This window comes from Schistocerca serialis, chromosome 5 (genome assembly GCF_023864345.2).
Source record: "Schistocerca serialis cubense isolate TAMUIC-IGC-003099 chromosome 5, iqSchSeri2.2, whole genome shotgun sequence".
NCBI classification, from domain to species: domain Eukaryota; kingdom Metazoa; phylum Arthropoda; class Insecta; order Orthoptera; family Acrididae; genus Schistocerca; species Schistocerca serialis.
The window spans coordinates 659,985,523-660,010,256 of record NC_064642.1 but is presented as its reverse complement, the minus strand read 5'-3'; the positions used below and the strand labels follow the sequence as shown (position 1 = coordinate 660,010,256).

At 45.7% G+C, this 24,734-nt stretch overlaps 1 protein-coding gene across 1 annotated transcript in view; it reads right to left on the bottom strand.

Moving 5' to 3' along the window:
- The window catches only part of LOC126482161 (nephrin-like), a 668,749-nt gene that overhangs the window by 286,805 nt on the left and 357,210 nt on the right, over positions 1-24,734 (bottom strand). The window lies entirely within an intron of this gene.

The following is a 24,734-nucleotide window of genomic DNA, read 5'->3' as shown; positions in this document are numbered from 1 at the left end:
CCCCTTCATCTTGTGATTCTCCAACAGAGTACTCGCTGTTATTAACTGATATTTATCGCAGAACTCAATTTTTTTCTCCTGTTCCTACAACCAAACTCATATTCTCCCGTAACGTTTTCTCCTACTCCCTCCATATAACCGCATTCGAATCCCCCACTACTGTTAGATTTTAGCCGGCCGTTGTGGCCGAGTGGTTCTAGGCGCTTCAGTCCGGAACCACGCGGCTGCTACGGACGGAGGTTCGAATCCTGCCTCGGGCATGGATGTGTGTGATGTCCTTAGATTAGTTAGGTTTATGTAGTTCTAAGTTCTAGGGGACTGATGACCTCAGATGTTAAGTCCCATAGTGCTCAGAGCCATTTGAACCATTTTTTTTAGATTTTGATCTCCCTTTGCATACCGAATTACCCGTTCAGTCTCCTCATATACTTTCTCTATTTCTTCATCGTCTTCTTGGGAAATCAGCATTTATACTAGAACTACTGTTGCCTGTGTTGGTGTGCTGTCGATTCTGACGAAAACAATTCTATCACTGAACTGTTTACAGAAGCTCATTCTATGCCCTGCGTTCCTATTCATACGTTACATCATTTTCTGCTGCTGATTATAATACCTTATTTTCATTTCACTTCACTGTCCCTCACTGGATAGTGTGGACAGTAATCGCAAACTCTTTAACGGAGCAATGACCGGTGATGTGTCCTGCGTGTATGGATACGAGCTATAAACAAAGTTCCGATCATCTCAACGGAAGCGTTCTTCATCCCTGGGAACCAAACAAGCAAGGTAGGTCCACAGCAATGTGAAATTCATCCTGCCCGTCATTCTCAATTCCAATGGCGTGGGCCATCCTCAGAAGGTACTAACGTCAGTAAGGAACATGATCAAAAGGTTTTGCGTCGCCTTCGTGAAGCGATGAGACGCAAACAGCCGGTTTTGTGGGCAGCATGCAGTTGGAACCTTCACCGCGGCAACGCACCCGCTCATCTTCCCCCGTAAATGGAGAGACTTTGGCAAAACGCTACAAGACTGTGGTCCTTGAGCCTCCGTATTAGCCTGACCTAGCACCGTTTGGTTGCTGGCTTTTCTCTAAACTTAAAAGGAGTTTGAAACGGACCGATTTGGACGGAGCAGATACGCACCGTACCAAAACAGGCTTTCCAGTGATGCTTCCTGCAATGGCGCCAGCGTTGAGAGAGGCGTGTAGAAGGTGAAGGGGACCGCTTTGAACGTGACTAATGTCACAGAATTGTATCTGAGTAATAACTGACTTTATAAACAAAAATTATGTACCTCTTGGAGAGCCCTTGTATTACACTACTGGCCATTAAAATTGCTACGCCACGAAGATGACGTGCTACAGGCGCGAAATTTAACCGACAGGAAGAAGGTGTTGTGATATGCCAATGATTAGCTTTTCAGAGCATTCACACAAGGTTGGCGCAGGTGGCGACACCTACAACGTGCTGAGATGAGGAAAGGTTACAATCAATTTCTCATACACAAACAGCAGTTGACTGTCGTTGTCTGGTGAAACGTTGTTGTGATGCCTCGTGTAAGGAGGAGAAATGCGTACCATCACGTTTCCGACTTTGATAAATGTCGGACTGTAGCCTATCGCGATTGCGGTTTATCGTATCGCGAAATTGGTGCCCGCGTTTGTCGAGATCCGATGACTGTTAGCAGAATATGGAATCGGTGGGTTCAGGAGGGTAATATGGAACGCCGAGCTGGATCCCAACGGCCTCGTATCACTAGCAGTCGAGATGACAGGCAACTTATCCGCATGGCTGTAACGGATCGTGCAGCCACGTCTCGATCCCTGAGTCAACAGATGGGGACGTTTGCAAGACAACAACCATCTGCACGAACAGTTCGACGACGTTTGCAGCAACACGGACTATCAGCTCGGAGACCATGGCTGCGGATACCCTTGACGCTGTATCACAGACAGGAGCGCCTGCGATGGGGTACTCAACAACGAACCTGGGTGCACCAATGGCAAAACGTCATTTTTTCGGATGAATCGAGGTTCTGTTTACAGCATCATGATGGTTGCATCCGTGTTTGGCGACATCGCGGTGAGCGCACATTGGAAGCGTGTATGCGTTATCGCCATACTGGCGTATCACCCGCCGTGATGGTATGGGGTCCCATTGGTTACACGTATCGGTATCCTCTTGTTCGCACTGACGGCACTTTGAACAGTGGACGTTACATTTCAAATGTGTTACGACCCGTGGCTCTACCCTTCATTCGATCCCTGCGAAACCCTACATTTCAGCAGGATAATGCATGACCACATGTTGCAGGTCCTGTACGGGCCTTTCTGGATACAGAAAATGTTCGACTGCTGCCCTGGCCAGCACATTCTCCAGATCTCTCAGCAATTGAAAACGTCTGCTCAATGGTGGCCGAGCAACTGGCTCATCAAAATACTCCAGTCACTATTCTTGATGAACAGTGGTATCGTGTTGAAGCTACGTGGGCAGCTGTACCTGCACACACCATCGATGCTGTGTTTGACTCTATACCCAGGCGTATCAAGGCCGTTATTACGGCCAGAAGTGGTTGTTCTGGGTACTGCTTTCTCAGGATCTATGCATCCAAAGTGCATGAAAATGTAATGACATGTCAGTTCTAGCATAATATATTTGTCCAATGAGTAACCGCTTATCATCTGCATTTCTTCTTGCCGGCCGAAGTGGCCGCGCGGTTCTGGCGCTGCAGTCTGGAACCGCGAGACCGCTACGGTCGCAGGTTCGAATCCTGCCTTGGGCATGGATGTGCGTGATGTCTTTAGGTTAGTTAGGTTTAACTAGTTCTAAGTTCTAGGGGACTAATGACCTCAGCAGTTGAGTCCCATAGTGCTCAGAGCCATTTCTTCTTGGTGTAGCAATTTTAATGGCCAGTAGTGTAGTATGAATGTTGGCAGACGACGCCAACATCGCGCAGCCAACGTCAAGATCAGAACAATAATTCTCGAGAAACCACTCCGTCGTCGGCTTGAGTGAACGCTTCCATCTCACATCCATTGTGGAAAATTTGACGTTCCCCTTTGTGGTAGTCCACCGTAAATACGAAAAGAAATGTTGCGCTGGCTGTTCAGTGAAAGGCACGTCCAACGTTCGGAGCTCGGCCGAGGTTCTTAGCCCTCCGCTTCCTCGCGGTTACACCCCAGCAGCAGCAGCAACACGAAGAGGTATAGAGGCTACAGAGTACAGCACGGCAGGATGCGGAGCAAAGCAGTGCGCCCGGCGAGCGCTTTCAGCGTGTCGGCGACCCTGCGGCAGAATTCCTGTGCCGCGCACCGGCTGTGGCCGCAAAGAGGCGGGGAGGCGCGGGAGGAGCACCGCACAGTAGTGCGAGCTGCCCGGGGCACCACAATGCAGCGCACAGCACGGCCCCGGGCCTGTGTGCGCCTCTGAGGCCGGCGGCCGCTCTGATGGCCTCCCAGGAAGCGGCCTCCTCCGCCGTCCGCCCGCTGCGCGTAATTGGCTCCTTCATCTTGCAGCAAGTCGCCCAGGGCACAGGACGCCTTCGCGAGACAGGACTCGGGCCGATAGAGGAGCTGGGTGTACACTGTCTAGGTCCTAAACAGCTGACGTGGATCCCCAACTCAAAGCGACAGCGTCAACACTGTACTGCGTTCTGAGCTCCTGTCCTTAGCTCTTGAAAAGAAAGCCGTCGATTCACGTGAGTTTTACGTGTCACTAATTAGCTTCCGTAATACTAGCTCCTGTATTATGCTGACACTTCCAATTATTCTGTACACTGTCCCACAGCTTGATAAATTGTGGATTAAATGCAATTTATCTAGCGTAAAAAGAATTCTCCTATGGATGCAAAAAAGTGATTATGTTCCTGTTTATTTAAGAGGGTTAGGACGTCAAACTGGCCGACTTGGAGCAGGAGAGGCACCACAGGATATTTTAATTTCTGCTGTCTATACTTTTACAAATACATTCATAAAAGTTTAACAGCATGCCCAGGAAGGATTCAGGATTCATATTCATAGCAGTGGAAGCTCAAAAACTTAACAAAACACTTTTTTTAACATGTGAAATTTCATAATTTTTTCCACTTACTATTGGTAGCATTTGTTGCTATAGGTACACTTTTCTTCCTAAGTAAGAGAGATTCAAATGGTTCAAATGGCTCTGAGGACTATGGGACTTAACTGCTGAGGCATTAGTCCCCTAGAACTTAGAAGTACTTAAACCTACCCAACCTAAGGACAACACACACAACCACGCCCGACGCAGGATTCGAACCTGCGACCGTAGCGGCCGCGCGGTTCCAGACTGTAGCGCCTAGAACCGCTCGGCCACTCCGGCCGGCAGTAAGAGAGATTCTTCGATGACCTTTGCACAGCATACAAACCATAGTTACAGGTGTATGAAACCTTAGAAGTTATTTAATTTATGAATGAACTGGTAGATTTTAAACTTCATGTTTAGAAAAAATTCAAGTTTTATAGTTAATTATCTCAATTTTTTCCACAGTTTTTTAATAGATATGGAAAATTCTAGAGTTTCATACACCTGTAACTACTGTTTGTATGCTATGAAAAATTCGTCGAAGAATCTCTCTTACTTAGGAAGAAAAGTGCACATATAGCAACAAATGCAGCCAGTAATAAGTGAAAAAATGATGAAATTTCACAAGTTAAGAAAACGATATTTTACCATGTTTTTGAACTTTCACTGCCCACTGCAATGAGTGTGAGTCCTCAATCCTTCCTGGTCATGGTGACAAAGTTTTATGAATTTATTTGTAAAAAAGTATAGACAGTAGAAATTAAAATGTCCTGTGGTGACTCTCCTGCTCCAAGTCGGCCCGTTTGACGTCCTACCCCCCCCCCCCCCCCCTTAAAAGACGTATACTGAGAAAATCTGTACCAGCTGTTTCATTCTATATTTCTCAGCACCTTTAACAATGTACCGAAAATTTTTGACATGTAAACCTATTCGCATTTTTTTCGACATGCAACTCACTTCAAACTCCCGTAAGCTTCCTAAATTATAACTCACTCACACTCACTGGTCCATTGCTGTAAGTCGCTCACACCCATCCACTGCCGGTTGAGCTTTCTCACTTACTCATTCAGCCCACTCGTCCTCCTTATCTCTTTGTATCCCTTTGTAACTGTCCTCTATATCACAGCCATAGTCCCCCCCCTCTCTGTCCTATCACCAGCACAGTCGTCTCTCACTGTCACTGTCTCCCTATTGCTCTCTCTTACTGCTAATAGCTCATTCCTTCTTCCCTACCGCTGCTGTCTGTTCTCACTGTCACTATTACTCTCTTCTTCGTTGTCACTGTCGAATACTGTGTCTGTCATTATCACTGGCTCTCACCCATTTCCCCTTTCTCTTTCTCTTTATTCTCACCCCACCCAACCCCCTTGGCACTGTCTCCTTCACACTTTTCCTACAACTGTCACTCTCACTATGTTACACTGCCACTGTGTTCCTCTCTTTCTCTCACAACAACATTGTCTCCTTCGCTCTTTCTATGACACAAACACTGTCTACTATTTTCCGTCCCTTTGCCACTGCCACTGTCTCCTTCTCTCTCAGCATAAGAAAGCGCGAATGTGGTATCATGCCAAATTTTTTCCCAAAATTTTTAAAGGTGCTGACGGAGGTAGGATGAGGCAGCTAGTATCCCACTTTTTAGTCAGAGTCTTTTAAGTAGACAGGAACATATACTATCTTTTTGCTCCGATATAAGCATTTTTCAATGGGTCTCTTCTTTTTCCTACTGCAGCAGGGCATGCAACTGATGTGAAATAAAATGTAGTGGCCAGTAAAATTTAGATAGTTTACTTATATGAAACTAAGAATTCATCTTATGAGTAGAAGGTGTTGTCATTCTGAAATTCTTTTAATTAGCTTTTAAATATTGCTCAGACTTTTCATATTATTTGGCAAATGACCCAAGATTTTTGAGGCAGTATATTTCAGCCCTTCTGTGTCAAAGTGAGATTTAATCAAGAATAGTGAAGATCATACTTTCTTCCAGTGTTGTAGCTATGCACTTAGCGGTTATTTTTTAATTGAGATGGGTTATTAATGCCAAATTTCGTAATTTTTTTTATTAATCTAAGCGTATGTCTAGGGTCCCCTGCCGGGCAGACCGTACACTAGGTTCCGGTCTTTCGATTTGACGCCACTTCAGTGACCTGCAGTCAGTGAGGATGATAGGATGATGATGACAACACAAGACCCAGTCCCTGGGCGGAGAAAATTCCCCGACACAGCTGGGAATCGAACCCAGATCCAGAGGATTGATAATCCTTCACGCTGACCATTCAGCTACCGGGGGCGGACATTTCGTAAAGTGAATATATGTATTGGGAAGGTACTGTGAATTTCCCGAGTTCTTTAAACAAATGTCTGCAAGGTGATCTTGGGTGTGCTCCAGCAATTATTCTGATTACAAGCTTTTGTGCATTGAATACTTTCTCTCTTAGTGACGAATTACCCCAAAATGTGATGACATGTGAAAGCAGTGTAAGAACATAGGCATAGTAGGCTAATTTACTGATATGTTTATCACCAAAATTTGCAATAGCCCTAATGGCATAAGGATCTGAACCCAACCGTTTCAGCAGATCATCGATGTGTCTCTTTCAATTCAAATTTCTCATCAATGCACACACCCAGAAATTTTGAGTATTGTGCGTTAGCAACAGACTTCTGTTCATAGTCTATATTTATCAATGGTATTATGCCATTTACTGCACTGAATTGTATAAAATGTGTTTCCTCAAAATGTTATGAGAATCCTTTTGCAGAGAACCACTTAACAGTTTCCTGAAAGACATTATTTGCAATTTCCTCAGCTGATTTTTGCTTGTTGGGTGTGATTACTATACTTGCATCATCAGCAAAGAGAACTAGCTTGGCATCTCCTTGAATATAGAGTGGCAAGTCGTTAATATATATTAAGAACAATAATGGACTCAAGACTGAACCCTGCAGGACACCATTCTTGATACCTCCCCAGTTAGAGGACTCTGTGGTTTTGCAGGCTATCTGTACTGTTAATTTTAACCATCTGCATTCGTCCAGTTAAGTATCAATTAAACCGTTTGTGCACTGTCCCACTCATATCACAGTACTCAAGCTTATCTAGAAGAATTTCATGATTCTTCATGTCTTCATTTCCTTACAAATTCTGCAGAGAAGCTCCTCATTTCTTGTGTTAGCTGTCCATATAATGACTGTCCTCCTTCAGTGACATGATGCCTAAAGCCTTTCTACTCTCTTCTTTTCCGCAGTTCTACAGACATTAATTAACATTCATGCAGTGCTGTACCCAAATCCTGAATTCGCGGAATTCTTTTAAGTTAAGGTCTGTGTCTGATACTAATACACTGTTATTTCCCGTGGAATGTTCTCTTTGCAGTTGGTAGTCTGCTTCGCGCAGTCTCCATGTTTCCTGCGCTATGCTTTATTTTGTGTCCAAGCTTCCCTTCGTGTACCACGTGGCACCCACTTCTGAGTTTAATCTACAGGTAACTGAATCCGTTGCCTCCTCTATACTTTCGAGATGCAGCGGAAAAACTAAGGCTGTCAGCGCAGGTCGCCAGTTGTTTAGTTGGTAGGGGCATTGCCTGTAAATGGCAGAGTTATGGGTTCGAGTTCTGATTGTACACACCTTTTTATTCTGGCTGCAAGTTTCGTGAATCGTTCATTAGCTACCCGAGCGGAACTTCAATTTTAACTTCATTGCTGCACTCGAAGGTGTCGCCAGAAGACGAATAGTTATTTACAAAGAAATTTTAGTGCCCAAACTCATTAACCATGCGGATGCGCCATCACTAATGTTACCTCTTGAATGTACTGAGGCGCGACCAACTTGCGGTCCATCAAACCGAGCGATATCAGGGGAAAACGTCCCATGGGCCGGCCGCTGTGGCCGAGCGGTTCTAGGCGCTTCAGTCTGGAACCGAGCGACCGCTACGGTCGCAGGTTCGAATCCTGCCTCGGGCATGGATGTGTGTGATGTCCTTAGGTTAGTTAGGTTTAAGTAGTTCTAAGTTCTAGGGGACTGATGACCTCAGATGTTAAGTCCCATAGTGCTCAGAGCCATTTGAACCATTTGAACCAAAACGTCCCATGAGACGAAGGTAGAAGTTGACATTGTATTATGTCGCTCACAACTCACTTGTTTACTTGAGGAAATAGCGAGTTATAAAATGTGTCATCAAAGGGACATGATTAGCTCGGAAAAGATCATAATTATCTTGGTGTACATGGAGAGGCAGAAACCTACTTTCCGAAATTCCTTGTTCTATGCGTATAAGATTATGTAGAGATTTCTGGCTCTCGATACACACGAGCAGCCAACGTAGAGTGGTCCGTGCATAAAATGTGGCGTGCCCAGATGACCGCCTGACACTTATAACGTTTGACCTTGACTCTTATTTATAGTGAACCAGAAGGTCACTTTCAATGGGAGCAGCAAGCGTTTGAATTGGAAAGGCAAGTTTCATGGGGCGATAAGAATTCGTGGTACCAGTACCGTCTCTCTTCTGGCTCCGCCGATGATGATGGCGGTTTGTAACCTGGTGTCATTGCACAATATTAGTGTATCAAGGTTAACTAATATCCAAAGAGAAAACTTAGTCAACGTTAAAAAATTTGACGATCAATGCCCTTCCAGTTTCCAAGCTCTCAACATTAATTCTTCTGAATTATAGGTACGCTATAAGCAAACGATGTCTACTAACAAATGGTAAATAGTTCAAATCCAAACAGAAGAGTCAAGTCATTGTTAAGAACTCGATAATATCAAATCCAATACACATCCAAAATACTCCAAATGGTGCACAACATTTTCAAGAACATACGTCGTTACAAAGTTTAGTGATTTCCTTCTACAGGATTATAACTGGGGGGCAGTTAAAAACTAGTCCCAACGCCAAACTTAATGCATTCATTTGATGGTTAATTATCCTGGATGACTTTTTAGTCACGTTGTCCATCCCACGGGATCAGCAGTCACAGTGACCATCCCCCGCAAACTGTAATTTCTTTCGGGTTAAAGGTAGCCTACGACTTAGTTCGAGGTGTAGGCTCTCTTCATTTCGAACCTCATCCAAAGCTGTCCAGCTGATTAAGTGTGAAGGAGTAACAATCGTACTAACTCGACGATGAAAAGAGAATAAGCAATTTCTAGTTCTGAGCAGTGCAGATTTTATAATATTTGTACGAGCGACAACGTCATCTGCCCTCACGTGCGTGTCTGTTATCAGCGGATACATTTGCACATCGTTTTAAAGTCCAGCCTCACGAAAAGCCTACCACGTTCTACATGTAAATGTAAATGACACTGTCGTTGTGAAACTACTAGCGTCCGAATAGCTATAAGATACTCCTGAGGGCCACGGCGTGAAAGGCAACGAGTTTGCATGGAAGCCATTGCGGAAGACACTGTTTTCGTATTACTACGTCTGTTGTCGTGGCGTATTGGACCTAATGTACGGCATTTACGAAGGGAAACTGATGTTCTAAAGATTACACACTGCTTCTATTTTTCAAGTAAACGAAAACACTGCGACACATTAACAGTACTTTTACATTAAAAAAATACTGCTCCTTAATCACTGATTAACATTTAAGTAACGTTCAGGTGTTATCAGCTGTTCATACGTCTGTGGCTCTAGGATGAGATTACGACCATTTGGGTGACGGGGAACTTCACAGTCTGCACCAACCAATTCAAGCTGCTTCACGTAGTGCTTCGCTAATTGCTTCGTTACTCGCTCTTCAACTTACAATATCACTTACACTGTGGGAAATTGCGTGCTGTATGCCGGTTATTCAGACCTCTCTGACGCTTGTAGTATTCACATAACAGCACAAAAGGAAATGCGTAACCTCACATCACTCTCTCTCTTCAAACAATAGCGTTTACTTGGTTTTCATCCAACATCTCACGTCTCTGTAGGATGTGAAGCGGGAATTAGATTATACTGTTTTCTGCGAAACAAAGCTGGTCGGAATCGCATGCTCCTGTCTGTCGCAATTGGAATCTCCAAAGAAATTCTGGTCCAATGTAAATACCATTGAAAAGACACAATAAGTACTCTCACTGTGTGATTGTTACGGTAATATTAACCGTCGACAGCGCCTCTAAAGCAGCGTTAAAAACATTGATTTCTGAAATTCCTTTATGAAGGAAGATGCAATACATGTTCCAGAATTCAAATCAAGAACAGCTACCAACCTAATTAATTTGGAACTTGACACCCGTGGCATGAAGAAGCAAAGTAATTTGATAAAGACAAATTATCCTCTCTGGACTACCACATGGTGGTTAGTTTCCTGTCGGAGTATGCTTATGAAATGTCTTTTATTTTAACGTTCATATATAACCGCTCGCTTGACGGAAGATTCCTACGTGAGAGTGGAAAGGTGCACAGGTCACATCAACACACAAGAATGGAAACAGAAGTAATCCACTAAATTACAGAGCTATATCTCTGACATCGATTATTAGCATGATTATGGGAGATATACTGTCTTCCAAACACTATGAAATACCTCGAAGAAAATTCAGGAAACACAAGTGGCTCTTTATTCCCACGAAGTAATGAGAGCTGTCACTGGATGTTCTTTCCGAGGAGCAATATAGAGACAATTTAGAGAACCGGTATTTGAAGCTGACTGCAGAAAGATTCTACAGCCGACAGCATACGTTTCACGTAAGAACCATGAAGGTAAGAGAAATCGGGATTTGTACTGAGAAATATAGGCAGTTGTTTCCCCCACGCTGTACTTGTGAGTGGAACAGGAAAGGAAATGACTGGTGTCGGTACAGGGTACCCTCCGCCATGCACTGCGGGTATTGTGTGCTGTAAGCACTGTTATTCAGATCTCTCTGACACTTGTAGTATTCATATTACAGCTCAAAAGAAAATGCATACTGTTGACAACCTCTTATTTCTAGAGATCTTGAAAGCTTTTGTCACCTTTTCTAAGAAGCGTGCCCTCAGATTATCGTCTCAGCCGCGATTTCCTGTCAGAAAGGTCACAATTGGTAGTAATTGGCAGACAATCACCTAGTGAAAGCGAAATGGTATCTCAGGTGGACTAAGGACCCTCTGCTGGTCTCAATGTACGTAAAGGATTTAGAAGACAATCTGAGCAGTTTTGTTAAGCTGTTTGCAGATGATGCTATCGCTTATCACCTGGTAATGTCATCAGTAGATCAATCAATTGCAAAATAATTAATACAAGATATCTTCATGGGGAGAAAAGTAGCAATTGGTGCTAAAAAATACAGAGCTTGAGATCCTCTACATGATTACTAAGACGGTGCCGTTCAATTTCAGTTGCAGTGTAAATAACACAAATTCGAAGTTGTAGTTTTCAACTAATTATTTGGGAAATAAAATGACAAACAACTGAAATGGAATCCATGGCTTAGAAAATTTTGTGAGGTGTCCAAACCAAGAATGTGTCTTACTGGTATGCGGGCCGGTGTGGCCATGCGGTTCTAGGCGCTTCAGTCTGGAACCGCGAGACCGCTACGGTCGCAGGTTCGAATCCTGCCTCGGGCATGGATGGGTGTGATGTCCTTAGGTTAGTTACGTTTAAGTAGTTCTAAGTTCTAGGGGACTGATGACCTCAGATGTTAAGTCCCATCGTGCTCAGAGCCATTTGAACCTTTTTTTTTTTTTGTCTTACTGGTATAACATTTATATAATGCAACGGCTCTACTAAAGAGATTGCCTACGTCACACTTTCCGTCGTCTTCGGCGCAGAATGGGATCGTTGTCAAACAGGATTGACGGAAGATATCGAAAAATTTGAAAAGTCACTTCGATTTGTATTATCAATAAATAGGGAAGACAGCGTCATGGACTTGATAGTCGTGTTGGGATAGCAGCAGTTAAAAAAAGAAAGAAAAGCGTTTTTCCTTGCGCGACGTCTTTTCATGATATTTCAGTCACCAACCGTCTCACCAAATCCCGAAATATTTGTTGTGTACCTCCTTCGTAAGGAGAGACGGCATCGTATCAAAATACTTATTCATTTTCATCATGTGCTATTCGAGGGCGAAACGATCGAGAAACAGTCTGAAATGCATCTAAGGACCCAATGCCAAACACGTACGTATGAAATGCAGAGCAATTATATACAGAAGTTGGATAAAAATATTAAACCACCGCCAGAAATGTATACTAAACCTAAGTCCATATGGTGCTGCAGGTGATGCTGTTGTACGAGCATTTGATTACAGACGGTACCTGTGTAATACCCTCAATACATTTCAAGTGTATGGAGCGATCAGAACAGGTCTCTGTGTACTTGTTCGTGCATTAGCTCGTTGGTAACTGAATTCGAACGAGGGTAAATTGTTGTCACTCGTATGGTGGGTGTTTCCGTAAACAAGGTAACCGTCTGGTAATTCGAAAGATTTATGCCGCATACGGGGAAAGCGGTGAAACATCATCCACTGACTCACTACGCAGATAAGAGTGTGTGTTGATTAATCGAGACAGATGATCAGTGGATTATGAGGAAAAACAAGAGAACAACAGTAACAAGAATCACTGCAGAACTGAATGTCGAACTTGCAAACCCTGTTAACACCAAACCAACACGCACGGAGATTTCAGATTGAGACGGAATTTCAGAGCAGTACATTAGTAATGGAAATACCCGTAAGAGGAAAACGGGGTGCCGTAATCTTAAAATCTGGATTTTGGAACAAAGGAAGAAAATCATTTGGTTAGATGAATCTTGTCTCACACATTTTCGAACTTCGAGCTGAGCTGATGTCTAGCATACGCCGTTCCAAGCCCTTGGTGCAAACTATTTGCTTCCAAGAGTGAAACATGGCATGGGTTCGGTGATGTCGTGTGACTAGAGTAGACAGTTCGCCGGGTGCAAGTATTTCTATTTGACGCCACTTCGATGACTTACGCGTCGTTGGGGATGAAATGATGATCATGAGGACAACACAACACCCAGTCCCTGAGTGGAGATCTCCGACCCAGCCAGGAATCGAACCCGGGCCCTAAGGATTGACGTTCTGTCACGCTGACCACTCAACTACCGGGGCCGGACCGGTTCGGTGATGACTTTGGCTGTCATATCGTGGTATTCCTTGATGCCCTTTCCAGGGTCACATTTCTGCCAAGAATTATGTGAGCCGTTTTGATTGATCAGGTCCTCATCATGGTAGTGTTTCAAGCCGACAGGGGCCCTGTTCTCACAGCTCGCATCGTCCAGGTCTGGTTTTGTGAGCGCACCTTAGTCACCAGATCTCCATATTATTGACCCTTTGTGGTCTACTTTGCAGAGAAGGTTGTGTGATCGCTGTCCCCTTTCATGATGATTACCTGAACTGTCCAACAGGACACTCGTTTACCTATTCCGATTTGACTGGAAAATGTTTGGAATGCGAACGGCTAGGGAAGGTAATGTGCTGTGTTTTTGGTGTTCCCATATTTTTCTCCACGCCCTGTAGATGTAGACAGGTGCTCAGGGTAAAGGCCGCGCACAACCAGCTAGTGAACATTACTTCGACTGGCTAAGACAGGACGTAAATTTAGTCCGCCCCAAATGTTTGAGACTATTTCGAAGACCTACCGACCCTTATTACATGGTGAGGTAGTGCATCTAACTCGTAAACCTGTGAGACACTGTGAACACAAGAGAGATAGAGACCTCTTAATCTGCAGGTGCTTTAGAGTTTGCTGTTGTGCCATTAAACAGCGACGAGCATATTCTTTCTTTTTATTTCTGGGGGCGAGCCTGTTGCTGCCTCTCAGACGGTCTGAATGCTCTGTCTTACCCATTGCGGCAGTCTGCTGAGAGATGGGAGGAGGGAGGGCTCCACTCCACCTGGCAGAGGAGAGCGAGAGACGCCTGCCGGAGACGCGTTGCAGTCGCCTCTGCGCTATTTGCGGATTCTGGGCTGCGACGCTTTCAGCCGAAGCGCCGGCGAAGCGCGTCCACTCAAAAGTGCCCGCCGCCGTCGCTAGTCTTATTTAGCAAGTTTCGGGTTAATTGGATTCTCCCTACCAACTTAGTGTGAAACTAATTACACGCTGTTCCAGTGCAATTCCCCGCAGCGCCGCCAGCAAAGCCGCGCTTTTCTTTGATAGCTGCAAAGATATTTAGTTAATTAAACGCTTTTGTAGGGAACTTTGCTCATCTATTAAGGGAAATCCTCTCCAATCGCGTACGCAATTTATTTCATTCTCTGTCTGAAACAGATTCGGTTTAGGTTTAACATCCGGACGAGACATCCCCACTGCCAGGGAGCAACCGCGGGATGATGAACTCTTCATTTACCGGGGCTAAACGGGTTTCGAGCCCGAAGTTTTGACATATTCGCCAAGAGAAATTTCTCAGCAGAGTGTTATCTCATTCATCGATCGGTGGAAATAGCACACACCAAACCTAAGTCTCGATTTCTGGACCTTTGCTCTCCTAACTTAGTTTTCACAAACTTCTCTGGGCGTTTTGAACGTATCTTTATTTTACGCATGCTTGTGAAAGTGCACTGATGACTGATTTATCGATACGGAAGCTGGAGCTGAAAAAGACTACGTTCAGTCACAAATTACATGAGGAGCATGGTCGACCACTCTTTCCAACACAACTGTGACCAAATTACCTTTTCCATACCTGTACTTGCTATACTAGTTATTTTGAAGATTCCATACCTCAGTTGATAAAAACAGAACCCGTATAGGGTCTCCTCGTTATCCGTCTGTCTCTCTATCTGTCAGACTCTTCAAAACCTTCTTGTCAGGAACAGACTGACGTATCAACTTGTATTTTGTGCCACATACACTGATCAGTTGAAACCTTATGTTCACCGACCTACTATCGGTATACATTGTCTAGGCGGTAGCAGCGTCATCTGGCGAGGAGTCACTGCCAGTCAGACACAAGCACAGTGCATGCAGCATCAGGGAGCCTGCTGACCGTGTGTACGAGAATGAGGAAGGCGTGCGATCTATCTGCGTTTGTCCGAGGGCAGACTGTGATGGCCCACAGTCTCAGCACGAGCGTTTCGGAAACTGCAAAACTTGTCGGGCGTGCGAGGAGCGCTGTGGTCAGTGTCTTCAACACGTGACGAAACCAGAGTGAAACACGTCCAGATGTCGTGGAATTTGTCGGCCAGCCCTCATTACAAGTGTCGGACGTCGTAAGCTGGGCAGACTGATTTAACAGGACAGGTGGCGAACTACGGCGGAGCTAACATCAGACTTTAACGACGGGAAGAGTAGAGTTATGTCTGAAGACACAGTGCACCGAACACTCCTAGCGATGGACCTCTGTAGTCGGGGTCCCATGCGTGAGCAATGTTAACACTACGACATCGGTAACTACGACTGAAATGAGCACGTGAGCGTCGGCACTGTACGTTGGCACCGTGGCAAAGCGTTCCTTGGTGTGATGAATCTGGATACCTTTTTCACGAATCCGACGTCTTCCAGGGGAAGAGCTCTTTGTCACCTGTACTCCGCGACGGAGACAAGTATTGGGCGGCTCCGGTATGCTCTGGGACACATTCACGTGGTCACCTATGGGTCCAGAGGAGCTCGCACAAGGCACCATGAGGACCACGGAATGTCGTAAACTGGCTGGAGACCACGTACACCCCTTCATGTTGATCATTCTTCCCGACGGCAGTGCCATTTTTCAACAAGATCATGCGGCATGTCACAAGGCCAGGAGTGTGACGGAATGGCGAGTTCCAATTGACGTGCTGGCCCCACAACTGCCGGACACTAACCCGATTGAGCACATCAGGAATGTGATTGAATGTGGCGTCAGAGCTCATCACCCCCCTCCCAATAATTTATAGTAATTGGATGAGTTGTGTTTGCAGTTGTTGTGCCTGCTCCTCCAGAGACCTACCAAGGCCACTTGCTTCCATGTCATGTTGCATCGCTGCCGTTATCCGTGCCAATGGTGGACATACCAGTAATTGGGTAGGTGACCATAATGTTCTGGTTCATCAGCGTTCTAAGGAATGCGGTCCCCTGGCAGTGTAATAAATGTGAGCTTCTAACTCAATGCAACGAAATTATGCAGCCTTTTATATCGCATATTTTGATACTGACACACTCATTCATCAAACCTTTAGGGTACTTTCTGTTGACCTAGAATCATGACATTTCGCAAGAAACCATATTGCAGAGTGTAACTAAAGGAAAAAATCCAATAACTCATAGTCTGTAATTATCTCACACTCATTTTCTTTCATTTGTTATCTGACTACTGTCTGTCTGTCCATTTGTTGAAACCTCTTTTTATCAGGAACGGATCTAAAGTCGTTGGGCGATGTAGTAAATGTAGTAAATCACCCACTTACGTCAAGTATTTCGATACTCGCAAATTGACTTAACAATATCCACAGCACGCCTGGCTAAAAACACGCTCCGCGATCGTCAGCACTCCGACAGCGCTCCTGGCTACCGCTCCAAGTGCAGCGGCAAAGGGGGAAGAGGGGGTGAGAAGGAACGGTAAGATGCCGCAACCGGACACCGTCAGAGGAAAGCAGTCACCTTGTCAGACAGCAAGTAGTTTGCTGAGAATACTACTTATATTAAGTTGGATTTACGTTGTGCACCAGAAATGGTACGGTATCTACACACTTGTCCGAAAAAGGTGAGGGGAGAAGGAAGTGTCCAATGCCGAATGGGAATGCTCATACTCTTCATATCGTTTCAAGGCCATGTAAAATGCTTAGTATGCCATCACACCCCTATGAGCCGGAAAAGCACTGATTGGGACGTTATTACAACGCCAGCCACAGGCTATGTAATGCTCTTGTCTCCTGACGAACGACATTAAATGCCTTCTGAACAGAAGGTGACCACTAGGCGAAAACTGAGTTGAGGGTTGATAGAGGTCTGTCAGTTTGTAATTATAACACAATTTTTTTATATATGTTATATGTCTGTTTGTCTGTCTGTCAGTTTGAGAGTTGACAACGCTTTTCTCAGGAGCGGGTGGACATATATGAATCTGAAATTTATCTCACATACTTTTACCTACTTTCCCTTCACACTACAGAACACTGAAGCCTCTAAGTCAATCCAGTCAACAGATAGGGCCATTTCTGTCGCATATTCGATGTCTTGCCTGTGTCGATATCGATAACAGGTAAAAATCATCGAAAGTTTCGATTCCCGGGAGGGATGAACTACCTATATACTCTATTAGGTTTTTACGGAAACTTCGATGTGCGAGTCCCACTCGCATGTACGTGCATTTTATGGGCTGACGCGGCAATGCGGGAATTTACGTCTTTACACGCATAAATTCTCTTCACTGGGCACAGATAAAACAGAAATTATTGCGGTAAGCATAGCAGAAAACGGGGGTTTAATCACAACATAAAAACACGAATTCCACCAAGCAGATGTATGAGAACCAATAGAGGTACTCAGGGTACCCTCCGCCACACACCGTCAGGTGGCTTGCGGAGTATGGATGTAGATGTAGATGTAGATGTAGATATCTACGTCTATAAAAGGAAATGTATTATATGCTCAGCATAATTCTAATACTTCGTTATATCCATCATTATAAGGATAACACGAAAAAACTAACGGAATAACACATGAATTCTGATGTCTCCTCTCATCCCCAGAGTAACGAAATTACATCTCATCAGGGAAGTGGCCTCGTATTTGGAAACTCCATGTCGACTCAACCATATACAGGTGTTCCATGATTTATATATATATATATATATATATATATATATATATATATATATATATATATATATATATATATACACTCCTGGAAATTGAAATAAGAACACCGTGAATTCATTGTCCCAGGAAGGGGAAACTTTATTGACACATTCCTGGGGTCAGATACATCACATGATCACACTGACAGAACCACAGGCACATAGACACAGGCAACAGAGCATGCACAATGTCGGCACTAGCACAGTGTATATCCCCCTTTCGCAGCAATGCAGGCTGCTATTCTCCCATGGAGACGATCGTAGAGATGCTAGATGTAGTCCTGTGGAACGGCTTGCCATGTCATTTCCACCTGGCGCCTCAGTTGGACCAGCGTTCGTGCTGGATGTGCAGACCGCGTGAGACGACGCTTCATCCAGTCCCAAACATGCTCAATGGGGGACAAATCCGGAGATCTTGCTGGCCAGGGTAGTTGACTTACACCTTCTAGAGCACGTTGGGTGGCACGGGATACATGCGGACGTGCATTGTCCTGTTGGAACAGCAAGTTCCCTTGCCGGTCTAGGAATGGTAGAACGATGGGTTCGATGACGGTTTGGATGTACCGTGCACTATTCAGTGTCCCCTCGACGATCACCAGTGGTGTACGGCCAGTGTAGGAGATCGCTCCCCACACCATGATGCCGGGTGTTGGCCCTGTGTGCCTCGGTCGTATGCAGTCCTGATTGTGGCGCTCACCTGCACGGCGCCAAACACGCATACGACCATCATTGGCACCAAGGCAGAAGCGACTCTCATCGCTGAAGACGACACGTCTCCATTCGTCCCTCCATTCACGCCTGTCGCGACACCACTGGAGGCGGGCTGCACGATGTTGGGGCGTGAGCGGAAGACGGCCTAACGGTGTGCGGGACCTTAGCCCACCTTCATGGAGACGGTTGCGAATGGTCCTCGCCGATACCCCAGGAGCAACAGTGTCCCTAATTTGCTGGGAAGTGGCGGTGCGGTCCCCTACGGCACTGCGTAGGATCCTACGGTCTTGGCGTGCATCCGTGCGTCGCTGCGGTCCGGTCCCAGGTCGACGGGCACGTGCACCTTCCGCCGACCACTGGCGACAACATCGATGTACTGTGGAGACCTCACACCCCACGTGTTGAGCAATTCTGCGGTACGTCCACCCGGCCTCCCGCATGCCCACTATACGCCCTCGCTCAAAGTCCGTCAACTGCACATACGGTTCACGTCCACGCTGTCGCGGCATGCTACCAGTGTTAAAGACTGCGATGGAGCTCCGTATGCCACGGCAAACTGGCTGACACTGACGGCGGCGGTGCACAAATGCTGCGCAGCTAGCGCCATTCGACGGCCAACACCGCGGTTCCTGGTGTGTCCGCTGTGCCGTGCGTGTGATCATTGCTTGTACAGCCCTCTCGCAGTGTCCGGAGCAAGTATGGTGGGTCTGACACACCGGTGTCAATGTGTTCTTTTTTCCATTTCCAGGAGTGTATATATATAAAATTGTGGTGTTGATGGGTCACCCATCGGGTGCCTCCCCAGGTGGCGGAAAGAGGAAAGCCTTCCAGATATGTGTGGTACTGTGGAAATAAAATACCCAGGGTGGACCAAATATTAATAATAATGGCGTGTCACGAGGGCTTCCCGTCGGGTAGACCGCTCACCTGGTGCAAGTCTTTCGATTGGACGCCACTTCGGCGACTTGCGCGTCGATGGGGATGAACTGATGATGATTAGGACAACACAACACCCAGTCCCTGAGCGGAGAAAATCTCCGATCCAGCCGGGAATCGAACCCGGACCCTGAAGATTGACAGTCCGTCGCGCTGACCACTTTTTTTTTTTTTTAAATCTCATTTTGTTCGCTTTTGATCGTTGCGGACGTCGTAAAACATCCATTGAAGTTCGTTGTTAATCGAGTAACTCAGTTTTTTTTTATTACAGAGAGCACGTAACCCTCTGACCGAACACGCTGAGCTACCGTGCAGGCATCACTCAGCTACCGCGGGCAGACAGGACCGAATATTAACTTATGCCTTCACTCAGTAGTGTGTGTTCCGGCATCCAGCGGCCAGTGATCAGCGTCTGTTCACCAAGTTGGAGCGGCTGCTACAGATAGTTCTTGATCTCAACAGTCTCAAAAGTCTTTAACATTTCTGTTCTCATATAGGGTTCACCATAACCACTTGAGAAAATCTTGATGGAACAACAGGAAAAATATCAACTACCCCAGGCCCAGTTAATACATTGGACTTGCCTCGTCATCGGATTCTTGGGGACAAGGGACATCATGAGAAGGAGAAGAGTCGTTAGCTTCTCGAAACCGCTTCACAAACACTATATTGACACCCTCAACACAAATACGCTGGTCAAGACAGGCAAACTGAAAAAGCTTACGGATGTTCTGGAAAAGTTTCACTTCAGAATCATTGCAATACCAGAGACACTTTTCTCAGACCAAAACCATTTCAACACATAAAACTAAAGGTTACATAAAAGAAAACCACCCGTCAGAAGAAGAACACCGACAATGTTTGGCACAAGATTTATGGTTCACAAATCAGTCATAAGCAACATCCTAGAATTCATATCAGTATTAGAAAGAATCACTACAATAACCGTCAAATCAGGAAACAAAAGATACACCATCATCAATGCACAGGCGCTGACAAATGATCACAACAGAAAGAAACCACAAGAAGTCAAAGACTTTTGGAAAGACATGAAAGAAATAGCAAATAAAGTACCAGAAAGACATGTTAAAACTGTAGGTAAGGGGAAGAAGGACAAGCAAATCGCAAGCCCATACGCGCCAACAGGAATGGGGACCATCTCATACCTTACTATCGTAATTTTACCTTAAAAGTTATGTCAACGCAATTTCGAAACCCAAAACGAAAAGTCACAACATGGAAAACACCCTATACATATGGGGAGAACTGCAGACAGATAATGTAGCCACAACAAACAAAAATACAAGTGAAATTCTGAATATAAGAACGTGCCACAAATTCTTCGAGTGCGACCTTCAGTTGCTAACAGTAAAAATTTGGCCAAACCCAAGAAACAGAAAGACCTCACAGAAAAAAATACAAAACCTGACCCAGAATACTAAACCATTAACAAAGACAAAATTACAGTATACATTAATCAAAATTCAACAGAAAATTGGACAGACCATGCTAAGACAATTCAGAAAGCAATGCATTGTTGTCAACCTCCTAGGGAACGAAAACATAGATGGTGGAACACAACGTGTGACCAGAAATCCGTGTCTTCTTCACATTTCACTTCACTGGCTCACATCGTATCTAGATGGAGCCTTAGCATTTCCCTTTTCAGATTTTCTACCTTCCCTGTCACGTTAAGACTTCTGATATTCCACGGCCCGATTTGTCGAACGTTACACTATCGTTGGTTATTCAGTGTCTCTCTCGTGGTCACCTTCCCTTTTGCAGTGCCTCCCGGAGATCTGATTGGTGGACTATTTCTGAATCTTTTACCAATGGAGAGATCATAATGATACTTTTTCAGTTACGTGCCACATGTGCTGTGGATACACGTTGTCTTTAATGCAATGGTTTCCATTTCCTGCTGCAGCCACACACTGTTGTTCATTGCAAATTCCTCCTCCTTTTAGGGAAATTTTCAGATCAAAATGACAAGAAAGTGCCCTCAACATGTGTTCGCCTCCTCCCTGTCAGATCGAGGATGACGTTTTATGTCGGAAGCCATGGGCTGTTATTGCTGTCGATTTTTATTCAAAATTTAAGCGATGGCGATATTCTAACCCGGGAATGAGGACGTTTTGATTACAAGTTCTACACTGTTCCTCTTGCTTTCTAAAGGAATCTTTTTCGCGTCAAAAGAAAGGGGCGGATGCGAAGTGGTCAGGCGTGACAACCCGAGGTTTGGTCGCCATGTCCCGTTCCCTCCATCAGTAACCAAGAAAAGCATAGGGAACGTGGAGTAGAGGTACGAAGTACATCAATGATTTCTTTATTTCTTTGCCTTTTTATTTTTGATCCACTCTTTATTTATTTACTTAGTTTGTAATTCTACCAGCTTTTTAGAGAAGAACATTCCAATCATTAGAGAGCAATAGATACTAAGAGGGGGGTGGGGGTGGCGGTGGGGGGGGGGGGGGGTTGGAAGGAGGACAGACTCCTCATTGCACTACCACTCCAATTCAAGGGTGGGTTAAGAAAGAAACGACAAAGACAGATGGAGGAAAACTGTATGTAATTCGGGATTGTGGACAACAGCACACTGTCATTCATTAACGAAGGGCCAAAAATCAAGGACACCTCCTCGTCGTCAGCTAACAAGAGGTGAACTGCGTGTCCACAAATCTACTTCACGGAGTTCGCCTTCATTTACGGGAAGCATCCCAAGTATGGAAAGACCAGCAGGTGAGGAGGTATCTGATGAGTTGTTTGGATAATAAACGCCATCATCTGTCGCAGCAAGAATCAGACACCTAACGCCGATCCAAACACCAGACGACGCTTGTCTATGTCAGTAACATCACAGGTGACTTACAGCTGGATATCTGCAAGGAGAATTCCGTGAAGACGTGGCTGGCATATTTTCGTCCCATTGACCATAAGGTACCATGTAGACTGGACATTAGTGGTAAGATGAGCAGCACAAAATGAACGCCAGACAGCACGCCGGTCGATGTGGGGACGCTTCCCATTAACCACATTCTGTGACCCGTTCTGCTGAAGTAAGTCATTGATCGCCTGCGTGGACATCAAGAGCACATGCATTATAGCAGAATGGACACAGATCAGTTCGACGAAAACAGGTGGAAGTAAAAGAAGGGCGCCAGGAAGTTCGAAAGCCGGATAGAGGCTGAGAGAGAGCGTGATGCAAGCGAGGACCTCCAGCAACAGCACGGTAAGGCATGTGAGACAACGATGCCACAGCAGCATTTGAGAGCTGACGAAAAGGGCTACTGACCTGTCAGGGACGTGATATAGGCCTAAACCGCCCATGCACCGCGGAAGGTTGAGGGTCTCGGTCCGTGTTATGAACAGCTAGCATGTGGCGGGCCATGGGCAGTGGAATGGGGAGTGTCTGTGTCATGTGAGGGATACATGAGATGAAATATAAATTTACGTATTGTGTCCCTTGCAGAAGATAGAGAGCTCGTAAACGATGATCCAGGAGCCCAGCTCTTAGTGAGGCAACAGGCGCCGGCCACTGAGGGCAATAGTGCGCCACAGATCGCTTGCGAAATTGAGTCCTAAGCATCTGATAGCAACAGCTACATGCAGTGGAGTAGCGCTGTCCACAAGAAGTCCAATATCTATAGCTACAGCGCTCGATTTTGGGACGTTACAGCAGCTACCAAAGGTCTCGCCAAAGGTGGTCTCCCTTGCCATTGGCTGTCTGGCCTCAGCTCCGGTAGGAAGAATAAGGACGAGATCGTCTGCATAAGCAATGCAGCTGAATATATAGCCTCTGAGAGACATTCCAGACAAGCGCTGACAGGGTCATAAATCAGTGGTTCCTTGGCGAAAACATACAGCTGTGCAATGAGCAGACAGCCTTGATGCACCGAACAATGTATCAAAATCAGAGACTGGAAGGGGCATTGTCGAGTATGTGGGACATCGCTTCAACAAGGAGATGCATTACTATGTCGATGGTAGTATTAGGGTACTCAATATTGTGGAGCACACCTTCCCGATATTCATAATCGACCCAATCGAACGCCTGGCTGAAGTCAAGCGAGGCCAAAAGCCCAAGACCAATAGCGATTTTGTCTCGATAGTGCCAGAAGCAATTCCGGACATACTCGCTTCTCCCAGTGAGGTTTGATCACGGGAAACCACTTACCAGGCCATCCGCGCAAACCGTGTAGCCAACAGCTGGGTACAGATATTCGTGCAGCTGTTGAACAACGTCATGGGGCCTTAACCACATATCCTTAGCGTAACCCGAGGCTTGCGAATGAGAATGGATAGACCGTCAAGGAAACCAACTGCGATCTTCACGATACGCGGTGTAAAGTCCTGTCCACCCCAGCGCCAGTAGGGGTCTAAATATCTGATAAAATCTAGCAGGGGGCCGCCATGACCGAGCGACTTGTTCATAGAACCCGCCTGATTAGCATCATCGACTTTGTCCTTCATGATGTCGGCAAGCCGATCAGTCATTGGATCCCCAGGAACCGTGCCAAAAGAGAGTCAGCAGCCTGCCGTAATGTTCGCATGGTGGTCACGTTGTACAGAGTACAGTGAGCTGTCAGCAGTTGGGTGATGAAATATGGACAGTTTCCATGGTCCCTGGCTGTGCTACATCCATTAGCAGGAGAGACTGATGGCACAGATATATGCATCTGGTCACACAACGCAAAATGGTGAACTTCAGCAGCCTGCCATGACTAAGGCATCCTGCTGATCCAGGAAGAGAGGCATGACTTCCTCGAAGACAAAAGGTGAACGGCCATGGCGGTGACCTGAACCATTTGGTGCAGTAGACGCTGATGATCCTGGCGCTACTAAACGTGAGAACCATACCTCTGGAACCAGGAAGTTAGGCGACAGTATCAGCAAGGATACCATCACATTAGAGAATCGCCGCCACACTGCCAGTAGAAGAAGCATGGGAGACTTGCGCTGTAAAGTCATGGAAAGAAGGAAAGGTTGCCTACCTTCTAAATGAGGGCAACGTCAACTTCTGCAGTACACAGCTTTTCATGGAGTAATGACGGGAGGTGGACAAATCAAACACAGAGGAACCAAAGGGTCTAGTCCCCATGAAAGGGCATGTTACTGTGATGGGGAGGGAGCTCATGCCACCTAGGGGATTTGATTGTTCTGTACATCTCCAGCACGTCCATCCCCAGCATCGATATTATCTGCTCAGGAGACATCTTACTGGGCCACTGCAGGGGAGCACTACCAAAGGTGCGCCTACAGGTAGCGTCGGACACGGAAAGGGGAGAACTGCATCAGGCACAGGTGGTGGAAGATCGGTGTCCATGAGCGGATCCTGA